This window comes from Lagopus muta, chromosome 10 (assembly GCF_023343835.1).
Source record: "Lagopus muta isolate bLagMut1 chromosome 10, bLagMut1 primary, whole genome shotgun sequence".
Lineage (NCBI taxonomy): Eukaryota > Metazoa > Chordata > Aves > Galliformes > Phasianidae > Lagopus > Lagopus muta.
The window spans coordinates 5154981-5182246 of NC_064442.1; the positions used below are offsets into that span (position 1 = coordinate 5154981).

Here is a 27266-nt window from a genome sequence, read left to right on the forward strand (position 1 = left end):
TACACCAGTTTTATGCTAGTGTAATTCTATTGACTTAATTAGAAGTACTCCCTGCAATGAGGAGAGAATCGGGTCCATTAACTTCAATGGGAACTTTCATTAGGACTCAATTCAATCTCAAGGGACTTCTAAATGAATTAAAGCTACATCCTTTTTCCAATCCCACAGAATACCAGAAAGGTGCCAGTTACATTCCTGCATCACCTCCACTCATTCGACACTGACTAGCACATTGCCATTATTGAATCCTGCTGATTTGTGTTCTTCTTAGCCCAACTTTTGCCTATAAAAAACCAAAGAGGTTTCCAAATTTCTATAGAGAAATGTCTGACTTATCAGAGCCCGGCTCCTGACTCTCGGGCTGTCTTGTTTCTACTGTGGATGCAAGTTGTTCCAGTGCCGGGCGGGATGAGGACTGGAAATCCCGCCAGGAAAAACAGGAAAGTGAACCCATGGTTGGGTCTGTGAGTTCAGGAGCTTTTGCCTCTCAGCTTTGGCAGGGGCTGCGCTCAAACCCAGAACTTGGGCGTTCCCAACTTGGCCCGTGACTAATTGAAATCCTAATAAAGAAAAGGCCTCTGCCCTCAATCCTCCGGGCCACTTACCTTGTGCAAATTAACATTTTAACATCAGTTATAAAATGTACTACATCTCTGGGAGGTGGGTGGAGGGGGCAAGAGTAAGGGGGAAGCATCTAATGCAATGACATATGCATATCAAAGCCTAAAAAGAAATGGGAAAATTCAATGAATGCTAAATTATGGACCTACAGAGGGCCATCTATGTTAAAATCTACACGGCGGTATCTTCAAACTCCAGAGTATTAAACCAAAGGCACGGGGGCAAACATACCTGGCAACCCTTTACTTTTTATTCCTTGTGACACTGAGAAAATACTTTATAAAATATTAGATGAAAGGGCTCTTTCAAAGCCACTTTACTTTTATGGTGCCTTTCTCTGGAGCTGTTCTGCATACTTAAAAGTCAGAGCCACCTTGAGTGGATTACATTTTTTTTTATGTACATTATAGCTTGTTCGCAGCAGCCGACGTAACAGCCACCCGACCTGCGTTCCCAATGCCTTGTTGTCATCATGATAAGCATTTGCTGTGATAGGAAGGCAAAGAGAATCAACCTTTTTAAACACACACAAAACCCTCGCTGCTTTGTTGAAGCAAGCGGCAGCCCCAGCTCACAGGGCTACACAGGGGCTGTAGACAGAAAGCTATTTAGAGCATTGAAAACAGGCTTATTACCCTGCTATTTTTTTGTGCGCTGGGTTTTTTCTCCCTTCTCTCTCTCCCTCTCTCACTCTCTCCCCCTCTCTCTCCCTTTTTTTTCCCGTGACATTAGAGAGTCCGAAGTGACATACATTTTTTATAGCTTCATAAAGTCGTCTCCTGACCGGGTCACCCTTCTCATAACTAGGGAGCAGAACGCTTGAAAAAAGCCATTCATCAACGTGAAAGGAGCCGCTGTCTACTGGCTCCAATATGCACACAGTCTGGCAAGATTCAGCTCAGTGCAAATGCTAAGTTACTCCTTTGCTAATGCCAAATGACCCGCTCACTTCTATTAGCACACAGAAGGGGACAAGAAGGGCATGGCTGCTGTCCGTGTCTGCATAAATGCCTCTCAAGATGCAGACCGGGATCAACACTTCTTGCTAAATGTACTGAACACATTAAAAAAAAAAAAAAATTAATTTCATATTTATCCTAATTAAATATTCAATTAAACAAAGATAAAATTATGGGAAGAAAATTTGTTCTTGCCTAATGGGCTATGTCCCGTTTATTACTTTTCCTCACATATACCATTAAAATCCCCGCAAAGGGATGCAGGATTGTTACTCCCTGTGTACGTCTTCCTCTCTCTCTCCCCTGCAGCTCTTTGTTCTATGTGAGCCTGTAGGATTGGGTAGGCAAAGTCAGATGGATGGAGGGACAAGCAGCCTTTCTGCTATGGGGAAGCTGCCCAGATAAAAACTCTTCTGTAAAATGCAGATGTTTGCAAATGGCTTGCATAAGGGAACGGACTGGTACATGGAGGGAAAAGCAACGATTATCCTGGATGAGGCCTCTCCTCGCTATTAAGGATGACCAAATGACTTAAGGAACGCCCTGGAGACCCTCTAGTGGGCAATGTTGGGATGACCTGCCAAGAGAAGAAGTTTATTCCTGACCCCCTATAATTAGAGTTTACACTTCTGCCTGAGGGTTTATCCCACTCCTCGGTAAAAAAGTATGTTAGAGATGTTCAAAAGGAACAGGAGATTTTGTCATTATCAAAATAAATGTCGATCGGATTTTTCAATCTTGCAAAGCTCTTCATTCCAAAGAAACATTACAGCAATGCATCTCACAGGTTAAGAAGCCACTGAGTTGAAAAACAGCAAGAAAACTGTCAAATTTTTACTTTAATTTAAATGCACTGCATTGTTCTTGTGGTATAGGACCTGCTATAAATCATTCCTTGATTTTGCTTCTCTCTGCTGTTCATTATTTTGTAAAACTCTTGTTCATCTTCTGACTCCATCTTCTCTCAATGCTAAAGGGTCCTCAGAGTTTTCTCTTGTAATTTGAAGGTAGTATTCCTCTACCCTTTTATGACATTTATTTAAAGTCCTGCATCTATTTTGTATATACCTTTTGCAGACAGAGTGACTACAAATTGCTTTTTCATACAGTGGAGTGTTACCACTTCCTTAATTTGTTAGTTCCAAGTATTTATTTATTTAATGCTGTTGTACATTCAACCATGAGTTTTCTTCACCTTTTCCTAATGCCCCAAGCAACTCTATCTTTTTTCTTTTTTTCTTTTTTTCCCCTCACCCTGAAAGATTATAAATACAAGGGAATTTTTGGAAAATCTGGGTCTATGTAATCAGAGCTATGTGCTTATATGGGATTTCTCTTTTACAGAACCTGAAAGTTTACAACAGCTGCAGCTTTTTTTGACTTTTGGGAGCTGAATGCTTTAGTGGGATGAATGCAATGAAGGCCTTTACCTAGGGAAACTTGAGTACTCCATAAAATTTCATTTGTACAAATGTACAAAAGTTCATTGAGCACTTTTCTCATTATTAGCCAGAACAAATTTTCTTTGTCTCTCTCTCCTCAACAGGGCACTAACCTTTCAAATAATATTTATCAGAAAACAGTTTTCTCAGAAACAGACGTAGAGTGCATCAGCAGCAAGTCAGTCCAGAAGAAAATTAAAGTGCACTGTTAGCACTTCCTGGATAATATTCTTTCCAGAACCCTCCTAAGCAGATTTCAGACACTGAGTGGAGGACACAAGCTAGTCAAAAGAAATGCTAAGGGATTTTTTTAAAGGCAGTCATTGTTTCACATGGGTCTTATGGGAACTGCCAGTCAGCAGTAGCTTCCCAAACCAAATGGATGCACATCATATTGCACCAATATGATTGCACCAATTTCTATGATACGAAATTCCAAGATCCAGCAGGAGAAAAATATCAAACTCTCTTCTCCTGAACTTCATGTCAGAAATCACAACAGAAAATTGTGAAGGCTTTATTAACCCTTCTTCTTTTGTTGTTGATGGTTAGGAACCTTCTGTAATAAACAGCACTTCTTTCTTTCTTTCCTTCAAAAGCCATTTTCCAGTTAGATACATGAAGGTCAAAGGAAGGCAAACAGTTGGCCGAAGTTCAAGTACAGAGTTAATGGCTAACCCCAAAGTGATGACTCCATTCTCTACATGCAGACACATAGGAAACAGAGAAAACAGAGAACAACACACATGGAGATGCTTTGGTGTCAAGGCAGTCAGTCTGTAATTGCCAATTATAAAAGGAGACGGTGAGACTGCAATATTGATTGAGTTTTTGGAAGAGAATCTAAAGTAAACATAGTACATTCTGCAAGCATCAAATCTTCATTGTGCCAAGATAGATAAAACAGGGCCAGAGGATTTGTGCTATAGAAGTTTGTCAAATGCTCCCCTTGACAACTGAAAGCCTTTCCCAAAATGGTATCTTTGGAGAGTTTTGCTTCTTTTCTGTACCATTTGCCATAAAGCAACAAACTCATAAATGGAAAGCCAAAAAAAAAAAAAAAAAAAAAAAAAGTCCTGATTGGTTTTGAAAGACTATCTGTAAAATCCCAAATGATTTCCAACTGTTTCAGTATCAGAGTGTATGCAAGTTTATATGTGGAATTTAAATCATGGAAACACCGGGGCACAGATGGGTGAAGCTCAAGCATCTCTCATTGCTTTTCCACCATCATCCTGGTGAATGCAGGGTGACACTGAAACTACGAAGATGAACACTACCAGACTTGAGCAAAGGTCAAATGTCTGCTTAGATCAGCTAGGTTAAAATTCACCTGCAGGCTGCCTGTGCCATTCCTATGCTTCCCCATCCTATGGCAGTTACAGATGACTCCTTGTCCTTTTCTGAGCATATTAAAATTGCAGGAAAAAACAGCAGAAAACAGAGGCTCGCAAGCCCCTCAATTTAATCGTAAAATACAGAGAGCGATCTTTGAAGCAGAAGGGAATTTGGGGTTTCTTGTTCACTGTTGAGGATATCAGGAGTTTCCAAAAAGTTTGTTTCCAAAAGCAGTGAAAATGCAGTTTTCTTTGCTTGTCTCCACACTTTCTGTGCTGGATTTGTATTTATTTATTTGAGAATGTGTTTTCTTGTAAGACTTGCCGAACAGTTACAGTCAGTTTCATATTCACAGTTTCCTTTGGTTTCACTGTGACTTATACATGAATTTGCGAGTAGAACTGGATGGTTGAGTAATTTATAAGATGGTCAATACTAGATTTGTGTGAATAATTGATTTTTCAGCTTGTTTGTGATTTTTTTTTTTAAACAGACTGTTTAGAATCCAACTGAAAAAGGGCCTTTGTTAATGTCCTGAATGCCTCAGTGAGATGGAGAAAAAAGCAATCCACACTGAAATATTTTATTCTTGAGAATCTTTAACTTTAATCAACTTAAAGCATACTGAGAACACAGTACTGCAAGCTGGATAAGAAAATTAGCAAAATATTTGAGCTCTTCTTAGAATTCTTGAAAAGAAACAATTTAGTTCATTGGGCTCTTTTTGTTTTGTTTTTTTGTTTTGTTTTGTTTTGTTTTGTTTTTTTGTTTTGTTTTTTTTACTTTTTCTCTCTTAAACCAAAATGGAATTCGAAGGAAGCTTTTACAACCTAAACGTTTGTGTAGCTGTGACTATTGCTGAAAATGACTGCCACGCATGAAGAAACCAAGTTTTGTCTTTTCCATGTTATGTTATTCTTTAAGTCCTTGTTTTTGTCTGTGAGAACTTGAGCTCTTAATTTCAGTGTCAAAATACACTGAAATTAAAGTGAGCCAAAAGAAAACACTGATTGGGTTCTGAAGAGCCTTGGGTGCATCAAGGGAGACTTATTTTTGTTTGTTTTATTACAGTCCAAGTTTTCTGAGATTAACTGAAGCTCTGTTAACAAACAAGTAGAAAAACCCTCGCAAGTAGAAAACAAAGTAGCATTGCTTGCAAAGAACCCTCTTTTCTCCCAGTCTGAGCTCTATTCTCTAAGATTGAACTGAAATATTCCCAACGACTTTAGATTTCTCTTGCCCACATCACTATTAGGGCACCATATTGTTAATTTTCTCATTTCAGCTTGCAGTACAGTACCTACTTTTCAGCCATGGGCTCCCAACAAGTCTGATATCTCTCATAGAGTACCGCACTGTTCTGCTAGAACAGCCTTGCCCCAACATCTCATTTCCATTCCCCCGCAGCCTGCTGCACTTTTCTCTCTTTCCCTGTCACACTGTCCTATCTTTTCCCTCCCTATCACATCTTGCTGTTGGATCACTTCATGCTGCATGCCATTTGCATACTGAATACCAGAGGAGACAAGGTAACCAATGTCGTGGGACATGACCCGCAACATTTAGATTGAGATGCACATTTTTGGATCACTCACCCTAATCCCAATTGAGATGAAATGCATCTGAGCCACAACTTTGGCAGATGGCTCACAAATCAGGTGTTTGCAAAATATCCCCCAAAAGTGGGAGGCATTTGTGTACGCTTTGTAAACTCCTCTCCTTGAGCACCCGGGTGGGACTCGGTTTTCAGGGGATTTCCCAGAAAACAGCCAGGCTATTTTTTATCAGCTAAAAATTTTGGGGAAGGATTTACAGAGCCTTTTTGGAAGCAGATTTTTTTCTTTTTTTTTTTTCTTTTTTTTTTTCTTTTTCTTTTTTTCCCGTTTAATTTTTGGAGCTCACCTAAACCCCTTGCTCAGTCTCCTGTAGATAATTAGCTTAAATGCCGTTTCCATCCGTCGTGCTAATGTGAAATCAGACAGCACAATGTCAGGAACTGGTAGAATGGGTTTTGAAATGAGATTGCTTACTTTGTGGGTGTGCAGAGGGGATTTTTTTTTTTTTTTCCAGGAGTTGGGGAACCACTGGAGAGATTGCTTCAGCATATCTTTTATCTTGCTTTTATTAACCATGTTGCACAGAATTTGCATCAGGTCAAGAGCAATACACGAATGACTACAAGAGAGGGGGAAAAAAAGTGCTTGCTCCCTTCACTCAAAGCAAACATCAGTAGGAGGTTTACAAAGGGTAGTTATGAATCATTTGGAAACCCTTGTTTTGCAACCTTCTTTTAATAGTTGCCTGTCCCCCGACAGTTGCTGTTTGTCCTCTTCCTGGTGGTACATGTATCAGGTGGAGATGTGTTAATCAGCTTTATGAAGTTCGACTGTAGCAAGCCTCCTGCTTGTATTCAGTCAGTCAGTGTTTGGTCTGATGGTGCAGTTCTCCTCAGTTCCACTGCTCGAGTTCATTGTTCCAATATCCTTGGTGGAGTCTTCCGGGAAGAGATCTGCATGAGGTCAGGGTGCCTCTGCTTCATCCTTCTCATAAAGTTTGAATGAAGCTCAGCTGAGTTAGGCTTCTTAATAAAGTAGCCATTATTATTATTAATTTTTTTCTGATTTGCCTCCAGATTCTTGGGAACAAGGGGCTTAAGTTTTGCCCAGCCAGTGCTGGAAGCCGGGAAGAACAGTGGGAAAATAGCCTATAGTATATAGTATATCTACACAGGCAGAGAAGGAGTGGAAGCGAAACCATAATCTCCTGTGCTTTCATACAGAACGCGATGCACTGTTGTCCTTCCACCTTCCACTGAATAGAGAGATCCCTACTCCCATCATTACACTGTTCCTGAGAAATGTGCTCAATATTTTGTAGGATGAAGCCTGCCCTTGAGCTGTGATGATGCAGTAGCATGTGTGGGCCCCTGCTCCATGCTTGTCCGAAGCCCAAAGTCCATGCCTTTCCATACCAAGGCTACAGACATGCAGCAAGTGTAAACCCATCTCCATGGGCGCACACAGTGATTTGTTGAATTTCTGCATATGACACCTCCTTCCCCCAGCCCCCCTCCCTGCTTCTCCTCTTGGCACAGTTGAACTTTAAAGGGCCCAGGAGAAAAAAGAAATAAGACTTTAAATAATTTATTTTGGAGAAACAGTCAGTGAAGAGGAACAAATAATGTTTCACTAAAAGAAGCGGGACCTTTGACACTCCCCTTTTCGCTCGGGTACCTGAAGGCCTAGCCGGATTGCATTAGTGAAATTTTCATTTGATGGCATTTTAATATTCTGCCTTGATGACTTTTTAGCAACATTTACTTTCAGAGGTCTTGAGTGCTCCCTCGGAGGAAATGAAACATGTCAAAGCCCATTACAAAAATCAAAATTTAAATACCTCGGCCACGTTGGGGCTCACACACAATCCCATCAGCGCTTAAACTGTGGCTCACAACTACTCATTCACTTGCTCAGTTGGTAATGAGTACATTTGATGAAGCATTCTGGGGTCACAGAACATACGTTAGTGATCTAAACTTAACCCATTGATTGCTTATACACAGAGGACTGAGGGAGGGGGCACTTTATTGAAATGTAACGTTAGAATAATTTCCGCTAGTGCTGAAATAACTTTTTTTTTTCCTATTTTAACAATCACTTTGATGAATTGGAATGTTAATAAGCATGATGGGAGAGCTTTATTTAAAGGTGGGGAGGAAGGAACTGGGCCGAGAATACAGAGCAGTTAGCTGGGTTCTTCAGCCACTGAAAAGTAAGCTGAAGACAATACTGGTGCGCTCTCCTTATCAAACTCGCACTTGAGCTTCCCTGCAAATCTTTCCTGTTCTATCATTTACTTTCTGGTTGCATTTTCACTGGACCATTCCTCTTTTCTCCACATTTTTTCAAGCTATCTGGCGCAAATTGTTAGGAGTGTTTGTCTTTCCCTTCTTTTTCCTCCTCCCCTTTTTCCCCTCAAAAAGCACCAAGAAGCCTTTTTCTGCTGTAGGTTAATACAGCCCATGTGATAACCGTGAGGTCGATATGCCAGTGTAAAATTTTTCCCTACCATCATCTTGAACTTGAGAATATATGTTCACAGCAGTTAGCAGTTCCGACAGCCTTCCTGGTCTATGCTTTTCTGTGCCCAAGGCAGGCTGGCTCCAAACGGTGCTCTTTGGGAATGCAGTGCAATCAGCAGAAGTCTGCTTGGTTCTTCCAACACTCGCTGTCCTTTCAGTCAGGCAGCTTTTATCCATCCTTTGCATTTTAATTGCAGTGTTAAAAACAGCATTTAGAAAGCAGAAGTGATGCAGAACCATAGAGTTCATAAGGATCCAGAATAAACTGTGATTTATGCCGGACAGGCAAGGTATCACAAAGTGATTAGAGACAGCTTTGCATCATGAAAACCACTTTCTTCCAGACAAAGACTGGTGTTCTTGTACCAAAGCTCACATTTCAGCACTACATTTAGTTCTCTTTTGTTCTCATTTTAAATATGCCTCTAGAGCAGTCGTGATAAGATGAGCTACCAATAAATTTAGAGAGAATCAGACAATGGCACTGGGGATTACAGGAGGGACGAAAATTGTCTTCATCAAGTAGTTTGTTAAAATAGCAAGTAAATATTATTGGAATAAAATAGCAAGCTGCAAATTGCTCTAGAATCTAGCTGAAAATCTGAAATCTATGGAGCTTGGGAAATGCACTGAGCAAAATTTGGGCCCATGCTGAAGTTCCCAGAGGACACTAACTCTTAAAGCTGATTTCACCTGTGAGCAATAAGATGCCAAACAGCCCTTGAAGATGAAGGGATGATCAAACTTTGGAAAACAACTCAGCTCTCACCTGAATATCAATGATCCTTTGGGCTGATGGGAGACTTTCTCCCTCACACACAATTAGATAGAGATTAGGCTGGGCTGGAAATTCCCAAAGGCAAAATACAATAAAAACATTGTACATGGGGAAGGTTGTAACCCTTTTCTTTTGTTGATGAAAGAGTAGCATAGCTCTAAGGATTCATAACATTAAACAGTTGTAGGTATTGTGAGGAGACCACTAGTAAATTGAATTGGGCCTACCACTATTTAGTTGTGGGCTTTTATTGTGAGGAGGAACACAGAATACAGGAAGCATCTTGAGTATAAAAGCAATTTCTGGGATTATGAAGGACAAGTGGTTCAGTGCAATTTATACATGCTATAAATGTTGTCAAAAGTCCAGTTGCAGCCTCTGACCAATTATTCTGCATTGCAATAACCACTAGATGAGGAGGGTAAAATGCTGGTTGTTATAAACAAACCCCAGGAGCTCCCATTATTCTGTCTTGGCTTTGCTTAGGATGTACCAGACTTCATTATGAATAATCTAACAGCAAACCATTTTGAACTTTTTTTTTTTTTTCTGATGTCTTTTGGAAATGTGCTTGCAATCAAGTTTTACAAGTAAGAAGAGCTAGCAGGAGCCAGTTTTAACTACATATATTTAGATGAAGTCAAATAGCAAGACAAGCAGTTAGAAAACTGGGGGAATTCTTCAGTGAATCTGTGTAATGAATAATTTTGACATTCTGTGAGGAGAAAAAGGCAAATTTACAGAACTTGTTACAGATTCTTTGCTCAGCTCTGCTAGTAACTAAGCAAAATCAATACAGCATGAATGAGGGATCATGGAATCAGGTAAACGAGACAAAAATAAGCAGGCTTCAGAGTGCAATTCTTATTCTTGGTGAGCAGCAGTGGACTTTTTGCCTTTGTAGATTTTGTCAGTATCTCCATTACAGAAACAGGGAGCAGAAATTGATCTGTGAGAGCTGTCCTCGTCACACAGCAGGAATGCAAAGTAAAGGACCTCAAGTGCACTCCAGACTTTGATGCCTTCGTGCTGAAGCCCACAGAAAACAGCAGCCAAGCAATTTGACTGTTATGTGATAGATAGTCGCTCCAAGACAACATCACCACAGAGAAGCAGCCTGGCTGCATTTGCCCCGGTTCTGCCAATCTGACTCCAGACCTGTCTGAATTTGTTGACCCATTTCTCCCTCATTCTGGTGCCCGTCCTGCACACCACGTATGCTATAAATCCATCGCGCAGTATGCTGCACTGCTCTTCTGTAACATGAATTTATGCTAATGGCTGTCTGCATATGCTTATATCACATATCTATATTAAACTTAATAGTCTGTTACATTGCTTCTTAACCCTGTGTCCACACATGATTAACTTTTCTGATTTCTTTCAAAACCGTTATTAACACAGTGCAGCATTTCCCTCAACATGTCACTAACTTTCCCTGCCTGATGCAGGAGTTGGGGTAATTATGCAGCCCTATAGCTCTTCCAAGTAACACTGTACACAAGGAGTTATGAGTTTATTCAAAGCTTTAAGGATGTGTGTGGAAGTGTTAACTTGCTTTTGTTTAAAGATAACAACAGGTAAGGGGTGATCCGAGAAAGACAGATTCTTAGTTAAATGGTTCTTAGATGAGTCCATTACTTTTGAGAGCATATGCCACATTCAGAGGAAAGACCATCAGCATGCTTGTGCACATGGAGATACACGATGGGTTGAGGACTGGACTGATTGACTGATGGTTGCACTAGTGGCCTCTGTGGTCTTTTCCAACCTTAATGAATCTGTGATTCTGTGGAAGTCACTCAAAAGTCAGAGCTTGTATTTAAGGTTCAGCTGATAAGGAACTTGCTCTCAAAACTTTTCTGGAGACCTACAAAAATCCAGACTTGGACACTTCTGTGATATTAATGACTGTAATTATTTTTAGGTAAATATCACACTAATAACAGATCAGTTCTGTCTGGTTTAAAATGCTCTATTTGCTTACAGATATGCAGTTCATGAGTGCAAAATCAGACTTCAGTTTTCTCCTTAATGGAGCTCTAGCATGTTTTTGTATCTTGGTCATGGCTCTGGCAGTGACTGCTAAAAGCAGTGATGTTTTAGCTTGGAGATTCTGTGCCATGTAGGATACTTTCTGAAATCTGGATAGCATAGCAAACAATTCAGGATGTCTTTTCATTTTCATGAAACAATTTAACGTTAAAATGCTACTGTCATGAAGTTGTGGAGTCAGAAGGCCTCTGGAAAGCTCTACCTGTTGCAACTGTTGCAAACCTGTTGCACTTAAATATAAAGAAGAGTTTGTATCTCTTTGCCACTTCATTTTTTAGTAGCTAGAAGATGAGACTGTAAAAAGACAAACAACAAACTTGCATGTTGATGGCAGTTCATTCCAACCTCATACAACTTACTTGTTGCATTAAATAACGGCAGGAACAGAGACACAGTCATTCATTCTGCTGAATGAAGGCGATTATTCCTAAGCATGATGAAATAGCAGTCTTCAAATCAGCAAGTAAATCAGAAACAGTGGGAGGATCAGCAGCCAGGATTTTCTAGCTGGAGACCTGACCCCCTTGCCTTTCACTATTTCTAGACCCAGAACTCCTACACGAGTTAGATTTTTCCCTGCACAGTTTTTAATAACAAAGTAAATGCTGAAGCAACTATAATATGATAACAGGTCATGATAGCATACAGATGAATGGTGTATGAGCCAGATACAGATCCAGCACTGGAAGACTTTTGACTCATTTTCTTAGTCTGAAGGCCATGTGTTATTTGTCTTCATTCTCCATACCTTCACCACTTTCAACCTGCAGTGTATGCATCATGATGTCACACAAGACAAATGCTCTTGAAAGATTCCTCACACAACATTGCATGGACAGGGCCATAAGTTTTTACAGACTTAAATAGCTGCATGCTAATTTCAAAATGTTTTCCAAATTTCACGTTGTTTCTTGTTTTAAAGCCTTTTAATACCACGGTAGAGCAATGCATAATATAACAACAACAACAACGATAACTGTGTTGATAGCTTTAATTGCACATAATTTCAGTATGTCCCTCTGTATGTTCAGATCCTGTCTGCTCTGCTCACTTCTTCAAAATCCATTGCTTATGAATATAAATTCACATTTACAAGCGCTTGATGACCAGTTTTATAAGACAAATCAGTTTCAACACCAACCCCCCATTCTTTAAGGAATCAGAAGTAGAGCCATTTTCATCTGAATTGAAACAAAGACTCTCAGGTGCCCTTCCACAGAAATAAGGGTTCACCTTCAGCCGCAGAACCGGAATGTCAGTCTATACCCACCGCTGTTGCCATTCCACAGTGCACATTTAAAGTAGACTTTAGCAACAGCATTGGAATCATCAAGGAATTTCAGTGTAACACTGACATTTCACGGCTTTCTCCAAGTTTGAACATGACATACAGTCGTCCTTACTTCATTTACTGTTATTCTGCAATATGCTGTCAAAAACTGTCATCGCGTCTTGTGTAAGGACGCAGCCGAACCTGTGGAGCAAGTTAGTGTGTGCTGTTGATGAGCAAGTGGGAGAGACATCTGAGTGAACTGTATGCTTTAATTACAAATATACTCTGAGCCTTGATAGACCACGTGTGAAGAAAGAAGTTAGAAAAAAACTGAAGAAATGGAAAAGTTGCGTAAATAAACAGTAACTAAAATACTATTTTTGATTTTCCTGTTTACTTTGTACAAAAGCTTTCTGGATGTTATTAATGGCAGTGGTATTTATTCAGCCCAATTTTAACTTCAGAAGACTGACTGTGTTCAAAAGGTTGAGCACAGGGAGGCCTTGAAGAGAACTCTGCTTCAGTTTTGCTGAGCAGACTTGAGAGGCCAGCTGTAGTAACCCTCTCCAAATAGAGTTTGCAGGGTATGTTCAACTAAAGCTTTCAGATAGCATGGGAAGGTATGAAAGAAAATGGAGTTTTTCAGTTTCTTTAAAGGAAAAAGTAGTCATTGAGACACACTGTCTCTTTCTGAGTGGGCTTACGTTTTTATTACATTACCAAGTGGACAAATACGTAATTTAGCAGCTTATGTGCAAATGCATTTCTAGCTTCTGCTGGATCAGTTCTGGCTCACAAACTACTGCTCCAGTACTTGAACTTACTTTATCCTTTAATCTCTGGCCAATAATTTTTATTTTTGCTGGACAACAGTTCAAATGATAGAACTATTTCTCTAGCATTAAATACGGCTCAACTAGCAACCACAAAGCTATGAAATCATTGTAATCATGATGTGAAACCACTGTACGTGTTGTTTTTAACACCAGTTTGCTAAATAGAGAAGCATACCAATGGTGTTAGAGATAACCTAGTTTGGATTGCTTCGATCATGGGTCCAGGCCATCTCAAAGCAGGGAATGTGTCTGATCCAGCTTGGTATCACATTTAAATATAAGCTGATGGCACCAAGGCTATACGAGCTCTGAAAAATGTTGAGCTCTCTCTGCTGTAATACACATAGCCATCATGAAACAGAATGGGCACTAGGAGGGCAAAACAGAGTGACATACCAGAGTGCTCTTGTGACTGATTGTATCACTTAAGTAAACAAGGAAAAGGAAAGAACTTCTGCTAGTGAAAAAAATAACTTGGTGTATAATCAATGAACATACAGATGTTATAATTAAGAAACATATAAGAAAGTTAGACTAAACAAGTTATCACACTAAAGAAGAAGGAATGAAAAGCTTACCCTTATCCTGGGCTCTCTGAAAAGACTCCAAGAGGAGCAATCTCCATAAAAGATCCTTCTACCGTGGCAGTCAGCTCTTAAATGGGCTCTAGGAGAGGTGGAGCAAGGCTCCACCCCCTTCCAGTAGCTCAGGTGAATTACCTTCACCTGGGAGTCAGCTCCCAGGCCTCTCTCATTGCTCATCTCAGGTGGTCAATCAGAGGCTCAGGCTGTGATTCAGTAGTTCCCATATGCTTAGCAACTCAGGGATGTGTTGTAACAAGAACTTCAATAAAGTAAATATGGAGCATTTTCAGGCTGTGGGGGTTGAATGAGCACAATCTTCCCTTGGCTGTAACTGCATCACTCTCCCCCACAGCTCCCTCTGCTGAATTGAAATCTTATGGTAATTTAAGTTATAAACAACTAAGTCAAACTTGAACAAGGGACATTCAACGAAGACTCCGTTATGTGTGTAACTGTACATGGCATTTATGTGTGCAGGGTTTTAGGGAGCTAAAGCCATGCCTTCTCTCTCTCCCAATAGTACCAGCCCATGGAGCACATCGTTCTGGTGGTCAAGGAGTCCAGCAGTCTCTCCATTCAGACTAGGTCTACTTCCAGGCCTTGGCATGAGTATAAATTAGCCATTAAGCTAATAATGTGCCATAATTTTCCACATCTTCTGATGGTTTGCCTTATTGTCAACTTCCTTTTTTTTTGTCAGTCCTCTAATTTTTCCTTTATTTTGTATTAGTAGTTTTCTTGTCTGTCTTCAGATGCTTTTGGCTATCCTTCCTTACAGCAACCATGAAGGAATAACTAGAATTTTTGTAGCAGTGCCACTAAAGCTACCTTAGGTAGAGAAGGAGTTATATCACTTAATTTTAGAGAGTTGCTGCGTCCAGCTTTTTACATTAGCTAATGTCACATGGATCTTTGTTTTTTTAATTATTATTGTTGTTTTGGAAACATCTAATATGAGCAAAGTTCCTGTGAGACTCTTAAATACAAGATTTCATTAAAAACCTTTGTCTGGCTATTTATTATTCTGTTGATCCCTAGAAATATACGATGTCAGGTGCAGGAATCAGACTTTCAGCTCTGCCAAGTTTTTCCTAATTAAATGCTAAGTGTGTCTTTTATTAGGAAAACCATGAGAAATGCAGCAAGGGGAGGGAGGGAAGTGTCTATCTTGTTCTTTCTCTGCAGAGCACTCCAATCTCTGGATCTCAGAGAGAGGTTTTCAATCCTACTTCAGCCAAGGAGAGAAAACTGGGATGGGCAAAGAGTCAAAGCCAGGGGCGTAATGTGGCCGGGAGCTCAGCTGAGGACTTTCAGGCAAAACTCTGAAGTTTTAGACACTCACTTCAGCCTCTCCTCCCCCAGCAGCCCCACACATCTGACATTTCTGTCAAAAGATACCCTAAGCCACCCCTCCTCCCCCTCTCCTTTCTCATCCCTCTGCCCTTTTTTATTTTCCCCTTCTTTCCCCTTATATGTGAATAGTGAGAAAATGACTGGAAACAATGTGCCAGTTTGCAGCACTTTACACTGAGGCCCTTTTCTCTTCGCCCCTGACTCGCGGATGACTGAGAGTTGTTTTATTGTACAAAGATTCGCAGATAAAAGAACTTTTATTTTACCCAATAACACAAGAATGGGCAACGGGCAAACAGTCAGTGCCTTGTTCCCAGCTGCCACTCAGACCGCGGTGGGGGAATCGCTAATGGGGTTTCTGTGCTGCTTGGGCTCTGTCTCTCTGCCTTGTTTGGCTTGCGCCTCCACCGGCTGCTTGTGAGCAGGATGAAATGCTCCTGAGATAAGCTGCTTTGCTGCCTTTCATAACTTCACCTTACTTCTGCAGGCAAAAATATTCTGAATTTCTATTATCAAGTTTTTGGATGCAGACATGCAACAGGAGAAGGCCATGGATGCATTAGCACAACCTGCGGTTTGTCCCTTTGCACCTTGCAAAACTGGAATATAAGGGGGAGAAGAAAGAGCTGCAAACCCATGTTAAAAAAAAAAAAAAAAAAAAAAAAAAGAAATCATTTGCACTGATACTTTAGCTGTTGATTTGTAGTTGATATCTAAATGTCAGCCATTTACAGCTTAATCATGGCTTTATTAACCCGTCTTTTTCCTAGCTGAAAGGAGGCTGAGTAGATGGAAGGAATAATAAAGACTGGAGGATGGGGAATCTGAAATGTGAAGAGTGAATTAGACTTGTTTAGAAAAGAAAAGACTAGACAAGAAAAGACAAGCTGGGAAAGAAGGGTGTGAAAAAAAACCTAACGGAAAACATCATGCCATTGGCTGTCCAAGTGTTTCATATTCTCAGCAGCAAAGTATGAAGCGTAGTTGTTGGAGACATTGAGAATTTGGGAAAAAAAACTCTCCTACTTAATTTCATCCACAATTCTCAAAGCTCATCTGTCATTTAAAAGCCTTCTAACTTGTTATGTATAAAGTCTCTGATTACGGACAAAGTTTTCAAATTCTGATAAAATTAGGTGCTTAAACGGAATGAGATATGAATCATCTCATTTTCTTTGAAAATTCTGCACTTTGGAGTCTGTTTTGATTCCTTTTTCAGAGCGTCATTAGATTGGTAACAATAACACCGGAGTCCAGAGTCTTCATGATAGAGTAATACATGCATTTCCAAGAAGTCCCTGCCTTATACAACATAAGCAAAAACACTTAAAGGTGTGAGACGCTTTTCTACTGCAAAAATTTTACCTATTTGTGAACACTCGCTAAGCTTTCTGACCACCCCTCAGGTTGAGGTATTCTTTTGCATTATTTATTTCAACAAAAAAGAGTGTTCAATTATTTTGAGATAGGATGAAAGAAATGGTGTTGCTTGCTGAAGTTAAAGAACGTGCACTGTTCATCTCCACTTAGACACATGAGAAGTAATATCTGTAGAAGAGATATTATAGAAATTCTGGAATGATACCACTATATTTTAGATTTCTCAGACTGTGGGGGGCTACGTGACTCATTATGCATTTTTGCCACCTATCTGAGCTTCCTCCTTTGACAGGAAGGAAACCTGAAGGATTTCTCTAGTGGTCAAATACCTACACATGAGCTTCTGTATTTCCTGAGGATCCTCTGGCTTTAAAATAACCCATGTGGAGAGATAGGAGAATTCCATGGCAGTTTTACTGAAAATGATACATTTAAAATTATTTTAATTATTATATCTAAGTAATAACTTCAACTTCCTTTGTATACTAAGGAAAAGTAATTGACATTAATTTACTACAGAGAATTGCAAAGTGATATACAACTAGAAATCTTAAGACTTAGATCTGTCTGAATTTCTTTTCTAAATCCTGGAAAAGCTGAGATGTTATTACTAAGAAAAATCTAAGTATATTGGAGGCCAGGTGAGACTCTTTTTCCTTATAGATGCAAGATTGTTTAAATATCTTAATCCATTTCTGAAATATAAAGTAGGCCTTCTCCAGTTTCACTAAAGCCTCTCACGAGCTGTGCTTCTGCAGGTTTATTTCCTTGAGTGCTATAGGTGCTAAGTATGAAATGTTGCATTTATCTTTCCTCCCATTTAATCTCTTCTCCCCACCTCAGTATGGATACGAAATACTTATTTTTGAATTTGGAAAGATATAGGCTGATATCCTTGAATATAAACATAAGATTTTACTTCGTAGATAACCTGTATCTAGCTTGCATTTATTATGCCTTGTTTTTATTGGAATTTCAAGAGACAGTATGAAATACATGCCATGTTATTCATGTCTGAGATTTCTGAGGAGGGGTTCCTGATCTCAGTGCAAGTTTTCCACAGAACGTATTTGGTGACAAGATTAAAACAATGTCACCACTTCACCACAGTGTAAATATTTCAGGAGGCTCAGTGGTAGCAATTGGACGTTAGGTCAAGATATACACAGCTCCACTTCCAACATTTCTGCACTGTCGAATCCTGAGTAATAAGTTTGGTTGAATCCATACCCAATTGTTCTAGAGAAAGAAGAGTCTCACTTTTGCAAATACTGTTGATGTATGGTCAACTGTGTGTGTCTTGGAGTGGGAAAAAGACAGCATTTGGGTTCCAGGTGAATGGGGAGATTTGCCCGGAGCAGCCCAAGAGCACAGTTAGGTAGAAAAATGGCAGCTTGACCAAAGGCACAATCAGCCAGTTCAGGCAGATGATTTGGTTTCTGCACATCGGCAAATATTTGATCCTAGCCTGAATGAAAAAACAAGGAGATTGGAAAGAGCTCTGTTTGCATAGAGATGCTAACGCCTGTAGAAACCCCAAATTCAAATTAAATTGTGATTCAATTTGCCTGTAAATTTATCCAGGTAAATACTGTCCATTGGCTTCATCTCTCTTTCCTTTCCTTATCACACTTGTGATCATCTCCACAGTGAGTGAGGTCTTAGTTAACTGTTGCTGACGTTGTAACTCAGAGAAGCAATTCAGGCTGCAAAAGCAACATTTCAATTATACGAATAATCAAATTCAAAATGTTATTTGAATAATTTGAGTTCTTAAATTAAGCAAGCACTTTTTTGCAAGTGGTCTATAAATTACATTTTCCGCTACATTGGCAGTATACGGGTAATTAATATCTCAACTTTTCCTTCTTAATGTTGATTTAAGAAAAATAAAATAAGCTTAGAACATAAATGAGCTTTGCTTTCATAACTCAAATATTACTGTCCCTGCTCAGCTAGCTGTGTAGCTCTGTTACCCTTCTCATTCTCAGTGCTGGACAGATGTGTCAGTCTACAGTCTTTGTGTTTAACTTAAATATAGGAAATCCAAAACTAAGGGAGGTACAAATAAACTGTAATTTTTTTTTTCTTTCACTGATGTCAGAGAAAATAGACCTTCATCTTCAAATGGATGCAATTTGATACAATCCTTCCGAACCAGGCATTTTAGCTCATTTCCCTAATATCAAAGGAAAGCGCATCTGATAGCTTTCCTAATAAGTCAAATGTGCCAAAGTCAAAGTGTTAAAACAATAAAAAATTGCAGTGCCTTAAGTGCAAAGAACGTATTAAACAAATAAACAAAACAAAACCCATCATCTAACTTCACAGAACGATTTCGTGCAAATGCTCTTTTTCTTTTGATAAACTGAAGGACAGTAATTCTAATGAGTACCATGGGATGAACTGTTAGTATTTCTCAGATGAGGAGAAATTATTAAGTGGACCACTGGATGACAGAAGGAGGGATCTCTGGTGATTCTAGGTTTCCAGATAAATAAATTCACACATGCATAATTTAATCAGTTAAACCCACTACATATACACTATACTGATAGGTATATTTTTCAGAAATTTGTTTGCTCAGTATGAAGATTCAACAATTGGTGCTTTTTTCCCTTTGTAGGGTTAAATTTAACAGTGTTTCACCAGAGTGACAATAAGATGCATAAAAGACAGCGAGAGATACAAAGGGGGAAAAAAGAGACACTTCATGTTTCAAAACTGAATGTAGAACTGGTAGAAATATGAAGAGAAGATGAAACTACTTCAAAATAATCAATATTTTTCATTCTTATTTAACCAATTGCTTTTCTTCCAAAATATACACCAAGAAGGTATTTGAAATGGCTTTTAAAACAAGTGTGTTTACTCTAAATTGTGAGGTTTTGAATCCATGCCTTTTTGCCTTGCTCCATCCCACAGGGTACTGGAGGTAAGAACTGCAGAGACCTAAGCCACAGTCAAATTTTGACTTCTCGTGCAGTTCTCTTCAAGGCCAGAGAGTGAAACACTCCATGCTTCCCAGTTGACAGTTATCATTCCCGTGTCTCATGGAATATTCAAGAGTATTTAATCAGTTTATTTTCTATCTGCTTCATCAGTGTGGAGAGATATTAGAAATGAACTCTTTTCTGTATTTGAAGAGATGAATACACAATCAGTAATGACAACTCCATCTTTTCCTACTGGTCAGAAGTGGTAGTCAATTAATTATTCAACAGGCTCTGGTGTTGCTGCCAAACCCATGCTTTCTTCTCAGGGTATAGCAGGTGAGCTTGTTAAAGCAGCTTTCTTTGGACTGTCACTCGAGCTTTGATAGAGGGTTTATTTACATGCTAGCACTTTAATTTTATCTTATTATTTTATTTTCTTGCTTCTATCATTAAAAATGTAGAACTTTCTCTGCACACTTGTGCCAGAAATGAAACTACATTAATATTACCTTTGCTATGCCATGCCACAGTGTAGAAATTATTTGCATGGTTTAATGTCTTTGCAGATTTTTAGAATTAATCTGTATCTCTCTCCTGGTACCGTATGTTGCTGTTTTCCACTTGTATGGAAATGCAGGTAATCACATGCCCTCCGTGACATGGGCAAATGCTTTACAGAAAAGCTTCTTTGACGGTTATCTTTTATATTTTAACACAACCAAAGAGTTAGACTCTTAACCACAAGGCCTTGTACTACTCTGGGATTGGACAAAGGTAAAAGTCTTATGATAGTAGTATCCATTTATGAGCTTGCATTATCATTTCATAAGGCAAAACAGAAGGTGATATAAGCCCACTGCCATTCCTTAGTTTTTGACGGAACATATTCATCAAAAAAGCATGCAGTCCCCTGAGTTTGCAGCCATATGCTACAGGAAAATGTCACCAGTTAAAGATGTATTCATTTGCTGTTCTGAAAACTCTGTTTGATATTCATGCATTCCAAGTGTTTTGACCTAGATTTCTGTAGAGGCATTAGATCCAGTACTGAACAGGAAGCTAGACAGCTGTTGCTTGTGTAGTCAAAGGAAGAATTTAAAGTAAGGGGGAAAAAAAAGAATAAAAAAAAAATGAAAACATTTATTAATGCATGCCAACATTTTGCACAGCCAATATGTTTAATACCAGATTAACTAATATAAGCATATGGGGATGCATTTGTTGCAAAGCTTTAAAGAAAAGAACAAAGAAAAAAGTTGGATGTATCTAAAGTTCACATAGAACAGAATTTGCACTTTCTCCTACAAATGAAAGCCTAGTGAAATGGCAACATACTTCAATTACAAGCTACTTGGTAATGTCACAACATTTAGGTTTTGGGGCTATATTGTAGTACAAACCTCTCAGCGTATGTCTTCCTAATCTAGAAACCCACAGGTAATAAAAATCCTTACTGAGTTCTACAGTCTTTGCAGTCTGTTTCGCCCTGAAGTCTTATAAATGGTTTGTTTGTTGTAATTGTAGATTCCCTCCTAGTAAATCCAGGTACAAAATGGATGTAAAGTAAATATTCTCATCTAATTATGAAATACTGGCAGTTGATTTACCGCTGTGGCAAGCATGCTGCATTTTGTTATTATCGGGTTTACACAGCCATAGTTCACCTGGTGTCCGTAAGTCTTTTGGTAGTTGAATTGCAACTGTAAATAACATTAAATATGTTATTAAATAAACATTATGTTGATTTGGTTATGAAAGAACTCATCCAACACAGCTTCAGCCAGTCAAAGGCTAAATGTCAAAGCTGCTTGTCCCAGGTGGTTTTCCATAGCTCTTAGTACTACCTACTGACAAATGCCCTTCTTGGGCTGGACTGTGCATCCCTTTGGATGCACAGACACACATTTGTCTCTTTCCTTTCACTGTCAGGAGGGGTTATAAATACAGATCAAGCACCAAAATATAGAACAGCTACAGAGGATTCTCTTCAACAGCTACACATTTTAGCAACCCCTTCTTTTTAGTACTAGTGGAATAATGCTTATGTTTCAACAGTAATCTGTTAGCAATTCCAACATTTTCTGATATTAGATTTTATACCAAGTCAATTCAAAAAAATAGAAGAAAAAGTGCAAACATTCCCCCTCCCCCAAAAATGGTTTTCAGTTTTACCATGAAGAATATGAATACAAAGATGGAATTTTTTTCCCCCCAATAGCTCTTTTTCCTAAGTGTTTATCAAATAGTTTATGCAAACATATTTCAGCTTATGGTTTATTTATGGATAGTTCAATTTCACTCTCCAAAAAGGTATGGAATTGGTTACCCAAGCCACGTACTGGTTATTTATTTACTTACTTATTTATGACTGGGTGAATGAAACTTTTTAAACAAGGGAAAAATGAATGAAGAATAGCAAAGAAATGATGCTGCAGTTTAGAATGAATAAATCAACAGGTCTAAATGTCATGAAACTGAATTCTGCTATATCCTCATGAATAGTCAGGGTTTTCAGGAAGGCCTGTTGACAAAAGACTTGCACATGCAGTGATCTGCTCCGAACATATAAAAAAAAAAAACACACACACACACTTATGAATGTATGCATACAGTCTTGAATGATGTCCCATATAAGCATCCAGCTCTTCTGTTCACATGTGCTGAATATTATCTGATCATACAACTACGTAGACATCTACATAAATAGCTATGTATGCTTCCTGAATTACACTGTTTGCACTTGAGATAGAAGAGCTTCAAATGTGATGTCAACTCTCAGAAATCTAATGAGCTTTATCTTTCTGAACCAATCTCCTATGGATCTGGGCATCTGCCACTAGACATGAGGCTCTGCAGCTGAGACGCATTTACACTCCCACAGAGTTTGAGGTCAGAGGACAGTTAGGAGGACCACGCTCTTTGGGACTGTATGTCCTCAAATACAATCCCACAGGAGTGGCAGAAACATCACACTACAAATCCAGGAAATGGAGAAACACTTAATGAAGAGAGTTAAGAGGGAACATGGAAAGATTATGAGAGTGAGGGGAGGGATTAAGCAGAGATGAGAAAATAAGCAATAGATGGTTGGGGTTGTGGGAGTTCACAACCAGAAAGAACACATAAGGTCATAAACATTTTCTTCCTGTTTGATTTATGAAAGACAGCTAAAAGCATCTTCCTAGTTCCTAATTTTTTTTTTTTTTTTTTTTTTTTTTTTTTTTTTTATACTCTCAAGTAAATGTGTCAGGAAGAAACACCGGAGTTTTTGTCAACTTTGTCACACAATTCTTCTCAGTAGTGAAGACTGTCAGTGCTGAAGTTTGAAATATTTAATACTTCCCTTTCCCAAAATGATCAACATCATCAGACATCTTTCTAAACTTAACTGATCCACTCCATTAAGTGGAAAAAGAAAAGCAAAGTTTTGATAAGCATGGCATCTGGTTAGCTTTGAATTCCTCTCAGGTGTCAGTGATTTCATTTTTGTCTGGATTATCTGGGCATAGGACCAGGAAGAAGCTTAAGCTCCGTTGTCTGGGAATAAAATGCTTCAATCCCTCCAACCTTCATTTTCTAGTCAGAAGACACTTCGCATCTTAAACTGACATATTTTCCATTTTTACAGTCTACATTTACAAGTTTCTTCCATATGGCTAAAGTTAAAATTCAGAGGCTATAGATAGCCAGGCCACTCTTCTTATTAATCTGAAATGTGCCAGCTAAATTAGAAAACTCTAACTTCGTAGAACAAAATATGAGCTAATAATTGTTTAGTTCTTCTCTAATAGCATACCTGAATCAAAATATCATGTAATCCAGTTTGAACCGCTTAGGAATTAGCAATAGCATACTGTTCTATCGCCAGTTTGAACAGATGGATTTAGAACCAGAGAGGCAAATATATCCCTTTTTGGAATTTTGTCTGCCTAATTTACTCGTGTTACTGTTACAGAGACACCAAGATAGCTGATGATGCTGCTCTGTGCTGTATTTACTCGACTGCATTGCCACACAGAAATGTGATTCATAGACTCTCAGGAATTGCAGATGGAAGAGCCATATTAGATCATTCAATCCATCTCCCTGCTGATGCAGAATTGCTTGCTACAGCTACAGTACATTTTCTAGTGTTTTGTCTGGTGTAGTTGTATAAGTCCTCTGACATGGGACTACTGCTACTTCCCTTGGGACACTACTCCACTGTTCATCCTTCAAAATTGGCACTGTCAGAGATAGGGTAGAGCATGAGCCAGACCATTGACCTGTGTGCACTTGGGAATTCCTCTCTTCCTACGAGCTAGGTTGACTCTGCATGAAGATGCTGTGCCATCAACATTACATGGTGCTTGTGGACATGTCAGATTATACAGATAACTGAAATGGGACATTTTTTTCCTCTCATTTGCAAGATACATTTTGCTTTTTCAAACCTGCCAACTTCTCGCTCTGGTACATCTGCTAATCCTTAACACGGTCTATGTGAAGACACTAAAAAGGCATCCAAATTATCTCATCTCCTTGCTGGATTCTTGCACTTCTTGTGAGAATGAGGAACCTCAACTCAACATATCTTCAGATATTTGACCCACAATCAGTCATAGTCTTTTCACTCTTACTAATGACACTGACTTCTTGGAGGATTTTGGTTATTTGTTTATCACTAGGGTAGCCCTGGTTTTATTTCACAAGAATAGAACAAAATAGTTTCCCATTTTCTGGTTGTTAACAACAACAACAAAGCTGGCCACAATGTCAATCAACACCAACATTTTATGAAACCATCAGCAAACCAAGAAATGAAAATATATATGTATGTGTTTGGCTAAACTGAAACACTACACTTCAAAATCTGAGTACATTGCAAACATTTAAATAATTAAAGGAAATATTTATATATGGAATTGCAGTAGGTGTCTTTTGAACAGACTAGCTTGTAGCTTGTTTATCTGAAACTATTTTCATATTAAAAAAAAAAAAAAGTCAAAGTTCAGACAAAAAATTCCAGTTATGTCCACATACCCAGGCTTATTATTCTGTAGGTCTTCTAAATGGGACTGTACGGCCATCCGTCCTTCCTTTCTATCTGCTTTTTTTTTAACCATGGCTCTTACTAAAGAAGGCAGACTAATATCAAAAGATTTCTCTGGAATCAATCAGAAATCTATCCGCAGAAGACTTCATTCAAAGTGGGATGGCTTCCCTCTTTGTCCTGGAGTAGAGTGGTGCAGCATGGAGACAGATTGATAAAATGGGAAAGGCGTTACAACAAAGGTGTGATGACAGAAGGACCAGCACAATAGAAAGGTGACGTAAGAAAGAAAAGATTACTCACCTGTATCAGGAGGTTCACAAGGGAAAGTTTCACAAAAGAGATACCTCCAGAAAGAGATCCTTCTCCAGTGGGGGTCAGCCCTTCAATGAGGTCTAAGAGAGGTGCAGCCAGGCTCCACTCCTTCTCGTCACACAGCTGAATTGCCTTCACCTGTGCTTCCAGGGCTGGCCGGGTCCTTTCCCCAGCTGCTCAATCAGTGGTTCAGGTCGTGACTCAGCAGTTCTCACACAAATGGTAACCTGACTGTTTTCAAGGGCTGTAGATCCATTCGTGCAATGGAGCCTCATTCAAGAGACGTCATAAAAAAAACAAGCATTTTAGGATGCAGTACGCACTGTGAGTTCCACATCCACCCAATCTCTTTCCCATTAGCTTCCTTGTCTGCTATGCCAGGTGTTCTAATTAGCCATATGTATAAATATTTGTCTAACTATTTTTTAATCATTCTGGTACTGTATATATAGGAAGAAGTGGAGCCAATCTGTGCATGAAAATCTATGTTTGAAGATATCCTTTTGGCTGCTAGTAAATAAGGCCTTCTTTAACAGCCCCTGCTGCAGTTGGCTGCTGTATCAGGGCCACTTTTCCAACTACTAGAAAGCAAACTAGGAGAAAAAAATATGGATGAGATATTGACCTTCCACACATCATACATTTTATCAGTAAGTATTAATGACAAAGACACTAAGGAATGTAATCTCCCATCAATGAATCAATACAAATCCCGTTAACACTCAATAAGGGGACAAGAAAGCCTTCAAGAGCTTCACACTTGGACTTTGCATAGGACTCCCTCTAAAGGCCTTAGAAGTCTTTTTTTTTTTTTCCCCTTAGAGCCACCAATATATTGTGTTTTTAATGAAATGAAGGGTCAAGGAGTCTCAGTAGCTGAAGATCCTTTACAGATTCCATGTCCAGTTCTTGCAAAGATTGAATGCTTATTTGAAGGGTGTCAATTCTTCTAGAATCTGAAAACTGAGAACTTCATAGCATTGGTCATTCTGAAAGAATATTGACAGCATTGGTAAAAACAAGGGAAAGTTAAAGTATGTTTCAAGCTTCCTTGAAATCACAGGATAGCAGCTTTTAGTTAGCTGTCTCTCTCCTTCCTCACGTCTCTGCTCTCGTCCCTTCAATTTCAGGAGTGATACCATACACCCAACCCTGACCCCTTTCTTTGTAGATCTGCAATCATTTGCAGTAGTGATTTACCTCAGTCCCTACACCATGCAATTTCTGCTTCCTCTGAAACTAAAAACTGAAGCCGAACTTCATAGGAACTTAGAAGTAGGTTCAGAGCACATATTTAGCTCACTGAAGATTTAGCAAAGGATAAGTTAGTTAAAGAAAGCACTAATGTTACTCAGAATAATTGCTTCAGGTTTACCTTTCGAGCTATTGGCAACTTTATCAAGTTCTTGAAATGTTTTTGAATGCAACAGTGTGGTGGAAATAGGAGAAAAAATTGCATACACATATCCAACCAAACAATCCTAATTTAAGATAATAGAGCAAAAGAAAATCAATTTCTGAGTTGCGTGTTTGGAGGGGCTTTGTTTTTCTTTTTTGAAGCATTTTGTAGGGAAATGTGCAAAACCTCTGAGAGTAATTTGTACTGAATATTAATTTGGGGTGAGGGCTTAAAGCCTCTTTGCCTTTCTGGAAGTCTTTGCATAAATCTATAGGAAATTTAGGGCCCAAAAAATCAGTGAATTGAATAAAATAGTTTTCCTTACGTTTCCTATTTCCCTCTCTCCCTCCACTTTCCTGTATTCATGTCTCTTTGAATATTTGGGGAATAAAAAAAAAGCAAAAAAACCTGTCTGCAATTCCTCATTCTCTGTTTTTGCAATTATATGTGCAGTCTATATTAACAGTACCATGGGAAGACAGTTGGGCTGTCTGACTCCTTCCCGGTTGCCTATGAATTGCTTCAGCCTGCAAAGAAAACATCGTGGGACTTTGTTCAGAGAAGTAAGAAGCTAAATATTTATCTTCCCTCTTATAATTTATGCAGCATGGGATTAATATAGAAAGAACCAAGACTGAAAGGTCAAGTGAGCTTCCAAACAGTGTTGTACAATGATATATCATTGCACTTATACTATGGCCTGCTTTCTAGAAAATGAAGCACCAATACCAACTGTTCACCTAACAAAATAATCTTAACAGTGCCTGATTTTTTAATGCATTTATAAGTTTCATTTATATCTCCTATAAAGAAAATTTCTGCTGGAAATTTTAAGTCATTCTAAGCACCAAAAGAGCATTTGTGGGTTGACATCTTGTTCGCAG

General features: G+C 38.9%; 1 long non-coding RNA gene across 2 annotated transcripts in view; it reads left to right on the forward strand.

The window, feature by feature from the left end:
• The window catches only part of LOC125698022 (uncharacterized), an 85720-nt gene that overhangs the window by 4470 nt on the left and 53984 nt on the right, over positions 1-27266 (forward strand). For both annotated transcript variants that reach the window (XR_007379049.1, XR_007379050.1), the window contains exon 2: positions 26836-26945. This is a non-coding gene — a long non-coding RNA (uncharacterized LOC125698022). The remainder of the gene's footprint in view (positions 1-26835; positions 26946-27266) is intronic.